General features: G+C 41.0%; 1 pseudogene; it reads left to right on the top strand.

The window, feature by feature from the left end:
• Nucleotides 1-7,042: 7,042 nt before the first annotated feature.
• On the top strand, nt 7,043-8,156 carry LOC102501581 (voltage-dependent anion-selective channel protein 1-like; annotated as a pseudogene).
• The last annotated feature ends 2,047 nt before the right edge of the window (nt 8,157-10,203 follow it).

The raw sequence follows: 10,203 nt of genomic DNA, 5'->3' as shown, positions 1-10,203 counted from the left end.
ATAAGTGTTGGCAGGGGTGTGGTGAAAGGGGAACTCTTTTACACTGCTGGTGGGAATGTAAATTGGTCCAGCCACTATGGAGAACAATTTGGAGATTCCTCAAAAATCTACAAATAAAACTACCATATGACCCAGTAATCCCACTCCTCGGTATCTACCCAAACGACAGAAGAATTCTTCATTGGAAAAGTGGTTGCACATCAATGTTTATTGCAGCACTATTCACGATTGCTAAGACATGGAACCAACTCAAATGCCCCAGTACGGATTAATGGATTGAAAAACTGTGGCATATATACTCTATCGAACACTATTCAGCCATAAAAAAAAAATCAATAAAACCCTGACTTTTGACAGAAAGTGGAAGAATATGGAAGATTTACTGCTGAGTGAAGCAAGCCAGTCTATGAAGGAGAGACATTGTATGTCCCCACTTAATAAATACCGAGTGTCTGTACTCTATGACTGAAACTGATTGACCTAAGGTTGTACAAACACAAGAGATGGGGGTTAGTGCCAGATGTGGTGTGTGTGAAGAAGCGGGACCTGAAGAAGGACATTTGGAAGAGAGATACAGAGGCAGAGCATTGAGGGGATGGGGAGGTGTGGTATTATTGGTTGAAGACATTTTGATCAACTGGACTGGGGAGAAATGTTCACATATTGAAATGTTTACTTTGTAAGCTAAATAATGTGATTGAATGTATATAAAAATTAAAATTTAAAAAATTTAAAAAAATAATTTGTTTAATTATATGTATATTAATTTGACCAGAAAGAGACAAGGAGAGAAAGGGAAAGTGAGAAAGTAAGCCACTAGGTCTAGGACTCAAACTGTGGTCAGCCATGTGGGAATCTAGTACCTTAATCACCACACCAACGGCCGGCCTGCTGCATCATTCTTTACTGTGGGGGCTGTCCTGTGAGTTGTAGGATGTTCATCACCATTCTTGACCTCCATCTACTAGATGCCATTAGCATTCTCTCTTCTTGTAATAACCAAAAATCCCCGCAGGCATTACCAAGTGTCTCTGGAGAGTAAAACTTCCCCACAAGACAGAATCACTGTTTTGGCCGTTGTTGTGGTTTTAAAGTTCCTCCCTCCACTTTACAATTTCAATGAATTTTAGTCTATGAAATAAACTGACAATTTGACTAACATAGGGGAAAAACATATTAATTTTATCAGAAATAAGCACACACATACATAAGAGACTCAAAGGAGGAATTGATGACTGAAGGTTTTTGTATCACTGCAGAGGCTGGAAGCTAAGCTAAGAAAGGGTGAGGGGAGAAAATGCAGAAAATCTTGTCTTTCTGGGCAAGGTGTCAGACCTCTGATCTCCTACTTCCTGTGCCAAGCAGATAAAAAAAGAGAAACTCAGAAGTGCAATACTGCTTACTTTACTAGTGTAAAGACATGTAAATGTCTTTTACAAAGGTTAGCTTTAAAAACAAAAACAAACAAACAAAAAAACTAAATATGTACCTGCAGCTTCTCTGAATAGTCAAGGAAGTAGTATTCAGAGGTGGCATATTTTGGCTCCCTACAACTGCATGTGCAATGTAGTCACACAAATAGTATGGTGGATGGGTAGGTGGGGGGTTGGAGATTCAGCTCTCTAAAATATAATTTTAAGAACTGAAAGCCTGTTCAACTTCCCATTCCTAGTCGGATCGGTGGTGTTCCATAACTCTATGCTGAAATACTTTTCCTCTAGATTACAAGCATACAGACTAAATTGGCCCTATGTTATTTATAGTCTATACTTGAATACACAAGGCCACGATCAAAAATATTACAATAATTTGGGGCCAGAAGGTGGCATGGTGGTTAAGGCGTTGGACTCCCACATGGTCAACCACAGTTCAAGTCCCAGACCCAGCAACTTGAATATCACACAAAGGGTTTCTTGGAACTTTGAGTTGAACTCATGCTCTTCCCTGACCTATCCAGACACCCATTCTAGGTAAGGGCCTTGCCACACAGCAGGCTGCCTGTGGTTGCAGGGCTTATCGGCTAGGACCAATGGCTCATCCTCTCCCCCACTTGCCTTTGGACTCTCAGGATTTGGATGTTTTACATAGTGCTCAGGGTGGTGAGTGCCATGCAATCTCTTCTTAGTTACTGACTTGAAGCTCAGCAGCTCAGTTTCAGGCATATCTGCTTTCTAGAAACAGGGAGGACTTTGGGTCACCCAGGACCAGTGACAAGAGTGCAGGGAGCTGGTGAGCAACAGGGAGGCAGAGCAGAAGAGAGATTGCCAATTTCCTACTCCTGCACACATGTGAATGCTCAGAAATACTTTGACTAATTTAGGAAGGAATGTGTAGATCACCAGATGACTAGGAACTATCACAGAGGCACAAGAAATATGAGCAACCAACAAAAAGTCTCTCTCCCAAGGGAGAACATCAATTCCTCATTACCCACAGACAACACAATGGAACTAGTGGAAATGTCCGATGAAGAATTCAGAATATCTATAGTGACCAAACTAAATGAGATGCAAGAGAAAAGAGACAATGAGCTCTGGGAGATGAGGCAGTTCTTTCACGACTTGAAAGAAGAAATAAACACCATAAAAAAGAATCAAAGAGAATTGTAAGAGATGAAGAATGTAATACAGGAGAAGAAGCCACGGGCCTTCAGGATAAGGTTCCACATGGCTACTGTGAACTAGATTTTTAAGGGAATGAAGACTTTCTACTAATAATTCAGCCTCCAACAAAAGAGCTAGCGGCAGAAGAAGCCACGGGCCTTCAGGATAAGGTTCCACATGGCTACTGTGAACTAGATTTTTAAGGGAATGAAGACTTTCTACTAATAATTCAGCCCCAAACAAAAGAGCTAGCGGCAGAAGAAGCCACGGGCCTTCAGGATAAGGTTCCACATGGCTACTGTGAACTAGATTTTTAAGGGAATGAAGACTTTCTACTAATAATTCAGCCTCCAACAAAAGAGCTAGCGGCAGAAGAAGCCACGGGCCTTCAGGATAAGGTTCCACATGGCTACTGTGAACTAGATTTTTAAGGGAATGAAGACTTTCTACTAATAATTCAGCCTCCAACAAAAGAGCTAGCGGCAGAAGAAGCCACGGGCCTTCAGGATAAGGTTCCACATGGCTACTGTGAACTAGATTTTTAAGGGAATGAAGACTTTCTACTAATAATTCAGCCTCCAACAAAAGAGCTAGCGGCAGAAGAAGCCACGGGCCTTCAGGATAAGGTTCCACATGGCTACTGTGAACTAGATTTTTAAGGGAATGAAGACTTTCTACTAATAATTCAGCCTCCAACAAAAGAGCTAGCGGTAGGGAGCCCCCCTCTGCGCCCCCAGCCTTCTCTCTCGGTCTCTCAGTTCCTGTCTCTCCCTGCTTCTATCTTCCCTTTTTTTTTTGGTAATATTTCCTTTTTACTCCTTTTTTTTTTTAAAAAGAGGCCCAGTTTTTCTCTGGCCCTTAGCTCCGCCTTCCTTCTTGTTAATTTTCGCTCTGCTCCTCCCATCCAGGCAGAAGAAGCCACGGGCCTTCAGGATAAGGTTCCACATGGCTACTGTGAACTAGATTTTTAAGGGAATGAAGACTTTCTACTAATAATTCAGCCTCCAACAAAAGAGCTAGCGGCAGAAGAAGCCACGGGCCTTCAGGATAAGGTTCCACATGGCTACTGTGAACTAGATTTTTAAGGGAATGAAGACTTTCTACTAATAATTCAGCCTCCAACAAAAGAGCTAGCGGCAGAAGAAGCCACGGGCCTTCAGGATAAGGTTCCACATGGCTACTGTGAACTAGATTTTTAAGGGAATGAAGACTTTCTACTAATAATTCAGCCTCCAACAAAAGAGCTAGCGGCAGAAGAAGCCACGGGCCTTCAGGATAAGGTTCCACATGGCTACTGTGAACTAGATTTTTAAGGGAATGAAGACTTTCTACTAATAATTCAGCCTCCAACAAAAGAGCTAGCGGCAGAAGAAGCCACGGGCCTTCAGGATAAGGTTCCACATGGCTACTGTGAACTAGATTTTTAAGGGAATGAAGACTTTCTACTAATAATTCAGCCTCCAACAAAAGAGCTAGCGGTAGGGAGCCCCCCTCTGCGCCCCCAGCCTTCTCTCTCGGTCTCTCAGTTCCTGTCTCTCCCTGCTTCTATCTTCCCTTTTTTTTTTGGTAATATTTCCTTTTTACTCCTTTTTTTTTTTAAAAAGAGGCCCAGTTTTTCTCTGGCCCTTAGCTCCGCCTTCCTTCTTGTTAATTTTCGCTCTGCTCCTCCCATCCAGGCAGAAGAAGCCACGGGCCTTCAGGATAAGGTTCCACATGGCTACTGTGAACTAGATTTTTAAGGGAATGAAGACTTTCTACTAATAATTCAGCCTCCAACAAAAGAGCTAGCGGCAGAAGAAGCCACGGGCCTTCAGGATAAGGTTCCACATGGCTACTGTGAACTAGATTTTTAAGGGAATGAAGACTTTCTACTAATAATTCAGCCTCCAACAAAAGAGCTAGCGGCAGAAGAAGCCACGGGCCTTCAGGATAAGGTTCCACATGGCTACTGTGAACTAGATTTTTAAGGGAATGAAGACTTTCTACTAATAATTCAGCCTCCAACAAAAGAGCTAGCGGCAGAAGAAGCCACGGGCCTTCAGGATAAGGTTCCACATGGCTACTGTGAACTAGATTTTTAAGGGAATGAAGACTTTCTACTAATAATTCAGCCTCCAACAAAAGAGCTAGCGGCAGAAGAAGCCACGGGCCTTCAGGATAAGGTTCCACATGGCTACTGTGAACTAGATTTTTAAGGGAATGAAGACTTTCTACTAATAATTCAGCCTCCAACAAAAGAGCTAGCGGTAGGGAGCCCCCCTCTGCGCCCCCAGCCTTCTCTCTCGGTCTCTCAGTTCCTGTCTCTCCCTGCTTCTATCTTCCCTTTTTTTTTTGGTAATATTTCCTTTTTACTCCTTTTTTTTTTTAAAAAGAGGCCCAGTTTTTCTCTGGCCCTTAGCTCCGCCTTCCTTCTTGTTAATTTTCGCTCTGCTCCTCCCATCCAGGCAGAAGAAGCCACGGGCCTTCAGGATAAGGTTCCACATGGCTACTGTGAACTAGATTTTTAAGGGAATGAAGACTTTCTACTAATAATTCAGCCTCCAACAAAAGAGCTAGCGGCAGAAGAAGCCACGGGCCTTCAGGATAAGGTTCCACATGGCTACTGTGAACTAGATTTTTAAGGGAATGAAGACTTTCTACTAATAATTCAGCCTCCAACAAAAGAGCTAGCGGCAGAAGAAGCCACGGGCCTTCAGGATAAGGTTCCACATGGCTACTTTCTCCTCCATTCTCCTCTCAGGATCTTGGGCACGCACGCACACATGCCCGGCGTGAGTTTAAGCCACCGGGTCTGGGACTCGAACCGCGGTCGACTACATGGGAGTCCAGTGACATAGCCATTATGCTAACTGCTGGTCCCAATAAATAATTTTTTTCAAAAAGCAGATTAGATCATGCAGAAGATCAAATCTCTAGAGTAGAAGATAAAACCTCTGACCTAGAAAAAATTATCAAAAAGACTGAGAAAACAACCAAGAAAAAAAGAATAATATACAAGAAATACTAGATACCATCAAGCGCCCAAACATCCAGATAATTGGTATTCCAGAAGAGGAAGAAAATAATAATTGTATTGATAATTTATCCCATGAAATAATGGAAGAAAACTTTCCAAATCTAGAAGGGCATTCAAATATCCAGACCCAAGAAATACATAGGACCCCAAATAGAATCAACACAACAATATCCTCTCCAAGGCACATCATAGCCAGATTGGCCAAAACCACAGACAAAGACAAGATACTAAAATTGGCAAGAAGGAAACATTAAGTTACTTACAAAGGTTATCCCATCAGGCTAACATCAGGCCTCTCATCAAAAACAATGCAGGCAAGAAAAGAATTGGGAAATATAGTCAAAGTATTAAATGAAGAGCAATTTCAACCAAGAATATACTATACTCAGCAAAATTATTCTTCATATGGGAAAAACAGATGAAAACATTTTCAGATAAACAAAACCTGAAAGAATTTACCAACTCCACACCAGCTCTTCAAGAGGTTCTGAAGGGAGAGCTATAGCAGGAAAACTAAAAAAGATAGACCGATATAAGAGAACAAAATATAACCAAGAAAACAGCTAACTTAATGATAGAACAAGTCTGTAAATATGGATAATAACGTTGAATGTTAATGGATTAAATTCTCCAATCAAGAGACACAGACTGGCTGAATGGATAAAAGAAACAGAAACCCTCTATCTGTTGCCTACAAGAAACATACCTTATGGATAAAGACATACATAGACTAAAAGTGAAGGGCTAGAAAAAGATATTCCATGCAAATGGAAATCAAAAAAAGGACTGGAGTTGCAATACTGATTTCAGACAAAATAGGCTTTAAGACAAAGATTGTTAAAAAGAGATAAAGAAGAGCATTATGTAGTAGTAAATTCGCTAATTCATCAAGAAGACATAATGCTTATAAATATCTGTGCACCCAACTCAGGAGCACCTAAATACATGAAGGTAAGACTACGGGAACTAAAAGTAGAGACAGAGTGTAACATTATAATTGTTGGGGATCTCAACATACCATTATCTCATTTAGACAGATCTTCTAGATAAAAAAAATAAGCAGAGAGATACAGGACCTAAACGATACTATAAATCAAAAATGGGCTTGACAGACATCTATAGAACTTTCTACCCTAAGACCAAAAAACATACATTTTTCTCACCTTGACATGGAATCTTTTCAAAGACTGACCATATGATAGGGTACAAATTAAGCCTTTACAGATTCAAAGGCATAGAAACTATATTCAGCATCTTCTTGGACCATGATGGAATTAAACTCAGTATTAATTTCAAGAAACATCCTTGAAAATAAACAAACCTACTTCTGAATGACTTCTTAATAATCGAAGAAATTAAGTCTGAAGTCAAAAAACTTACGGATATGATGTCTTTACTCTGGTGGGTACTTTATTGCAGCAGAAGATGGCTGTGCCTCCCACGTACGTCGATCTGGGCAAGCCTGCCAGGGATGTCTTCACCAAGGGCTACGGATTTGGCCTAATAAAACTCGATTTGAAAACAAAGTCTGAGAATGGATTGGAATTTACCAGCTCAGGCTCAGCCAACACTGAGACCACCAAAGTGACGGGCAGTCTGGAAACCAAGTACAGATGGACTGAATGTGGCCTGATGTTTACAAGAAGTGGAACACTGACAACACGCTAGGCACCGAGATCACCGTGGAAGACCAGCTTGTGTGTGGACTAAAGCTGACCTTTGACTCTTCCTTCTCACCTAACATGGGGGAAAAATGCTAAAATCAAGACAGACTACATGTGGCAGCACATCAACCTGGGCTGCGACGTGGATTTTGACATTGCTGGGCCTTCCATCTGGGAGCTCTGGTGCTAGGCTATGAGGAGTGGCTGGCTGGCTATCAGATGAATTTTGAGACCGCGAAGTCCCAAGTAACCCAGAGCAACTTCACAGTGGGCTACAAGACTGATGAATTCGGGAACCAGCAGTTAGCGTAATGGCTATGTTGCTGGACTCCCACGTAGTCGACCGTGGTTCGCATCCTGGACCCGGTGGCTTAAAACTCACGCCGGGCGTGTGTGCGTGCGTGCCCAAGATCCCGAGAGGAGAATGGAGAAGGGATTGCAGCATGACCATCCCCCCTGGGGGGTGATTTCTCGCTTTCTGTCTCTATGTCTCTCTCTGTCTGTCTGGCGAGCGCACATGCCCTATAGCAAAAACCTCTCAAAAAAAAAAACTGATGAATTCCAGCTTCACACTAATGTGAATCAGAGTTCGGTGACCTTATTTACCAAAAGGTGAACAAGAAGTTGGAGACTGTTGTAAATCTCACCTGGACAGCAGGAAACAGTAACATGCGCTTTGGAATAGCAGCCAAGTATCAGATCCACCCCGATGCCTGTTTCTCAGCTAAAGTGCACAACTCCAGTCTGATAGGCCTAGGATACACTCAGATCCTAAAGCCAGGCATCAAACTGATGCTGTCAGTTCTGCTGGATGGCAATAACGTCAATCCTGGTGGCCACAAACTTGGTCTAGGACTGGAATTTCAAGCATAAATGAATACTGTACAATCGTTTAATTTTAAACTGTTTTGCAGCATAGATACCTTCGGAATTTAGTGTACCTTTGAATGTATGTCTGGGATGCAAGTGTTCCTAAATATCACGTTAGATCTCCAGGTTAAAGATGATTCAGCTTTAAGGTGTTACCCTTTAGAGGTACAGAAGAGACCCAATTTAAAAAAAAAAAAAGTCATTTCAGCTATAGGCATGGCTGGGTGAGGGTTCATGGTGGCCCTTCTAGAGATGCCAGGTGGTTTTGTTTGTTTGTTTGTGGTTTGGTTTTGTTTTGTTTTTAAATCTAAAAATGGCTGCAAGTGGAAGTTGATACTATGGAGGCACTTTGTAAGTTCCCACTGAGTAAATGAATCATATTTTGACTTCCTGAGAATTGAACCTTAGTTTCCTAACCTTAATTGATTAGAGGCTCATTTGCTTGATGGTGTGTACAAACTCCTAGGCAGATCTTTATGACCGATTTCCACCCCACTCCATCATCACTTCCTTTACACCAAAGTAGTCTGCTGGATATGGTAGCTGTTTCTTTTGTGCCATTTTGGGGTGGAGGGGGTGTATGTGATGAAGCCAATCATTCAGGACTCAATTCCTTCATGTGTTATGTTTTTTATTTATTTTTTTGTCCTTATACCAGAGTATGAAATAGCTTCTAGGAGCTCCAGCTGAAAGCTGGGAAGAGTCTGTGTGGTTGTAATCACGTGGTGACAGCACTCTGAATCCAAATTGGACTTCTGTTGTATTCTCACCACACAATTTATTTTTTAGCAGTTCAATGGATACATTTTAGAGTCTTCCATTTTGTGTGTAATTAGATCCTCCCCTTCAACTGCTGTAATTAACATCACTTAAAATAAAACTTGAATAAAATATTGAAAAAAAACTTATGGAAACAAATGATGAGTTCACGAGTGTCCATATCTATGGGACACTGCAAAAGCAGTCATAAGAGGGAAATTCATAGCAATTAGTGCACATAAGAAAAAGATGGAAAGGTGACAGACAACCTAACATCATGCCTCAGGAAATTGGAAAAACAAACAAAAAAACACATCAAAACCCCAAAAATGCCAGAAATGCTAGGAGAAAAGGAATAATAAAGATTCACGCAGAAATCAATGAACTAGAAAATAAATGAACCATACAGAAAATAAAGCAAAAGCTGGTTCTTTGAAAAGATAAACAAGATTGACATACCATTAGCTAGACCAATTAAGAAGAAAAGAGAAAGGAACCAGATAAATACAATTCACAATAAAACAGGCAATATGACAACAGACACAACAGAAATACAAAACATCATTAGAGGATACTGAGCAACTATATGCCAACAAACAATAAAACCGAGATGAGATGGACAAATTCCTGGACACATACAATCTACCAAGATTGAATCAGGAGGACATCGAAAGTCTGAATAGACCCACAACAAGCAATGAGATTGAATCAGTAATGAAGAAAAGCCCAAGTCCTTATGGCTTCACTTTTGAATTCTATAAAACTTTTAAAGAGGAGTTAATCCCCATTTCATTTGAGTTATTATTAAAGATCCAAGAGGAAGGAAACCTCCCAAATTAATTTTATGAAGCTTTCATCACCTTCATCCCCCAAACAGACAAGGACTTAGGAAGGAAAACTACAGACCAATATGGCTGATGAATATAGAGGCAAACATTCTCACAAGATATTATCAAATCATATCCAACAACTTATTAGAAAAAGATTATGCATCACTACCAGGTAGGCTTTATTACAGGGAAACAAAGGTGTTCAACATACACAAACCCTTAAATATAATACACCATATTAACACAAAGAAAAATTAAAAACATATGGTAGTTTTAATTAATGCAGAGAAAGCATTTGATAAAATACAACATTCTGGGGACTCACAGGTGGCATGGTATTAAGGCGCTGGACACTCCCACATGGCAGACCACGGTTTGAGTCCCAAACCTGGTGGCTTGCCTTCTCACTTTCTCTTTCTCTCTCTCTCTTTCTCTCTCTCTCTCTCTCTCTCTCTCTCTCT

The sequence above is a fragment of the Tupaia chinensis genome, unplaced genomic scaffold (assembly GCF_000334495.1).
Source record: "Tupaia chinensis unplaced genomic scaffold, TupChi_1.0 Scaffold150243_1, whole genome shotgun sequence".
Taxonomy (NCBI): Eukaryota; Metazoa; Chordata; class Mammalia; order Scandentia; family Tupaiidae; genus Tupaia; species Tupaia belangeri.
Note: the sequence above shows the minus strand (reverse complement) of the source record. Positions and strands in the feature narration are given on the sequence as shown.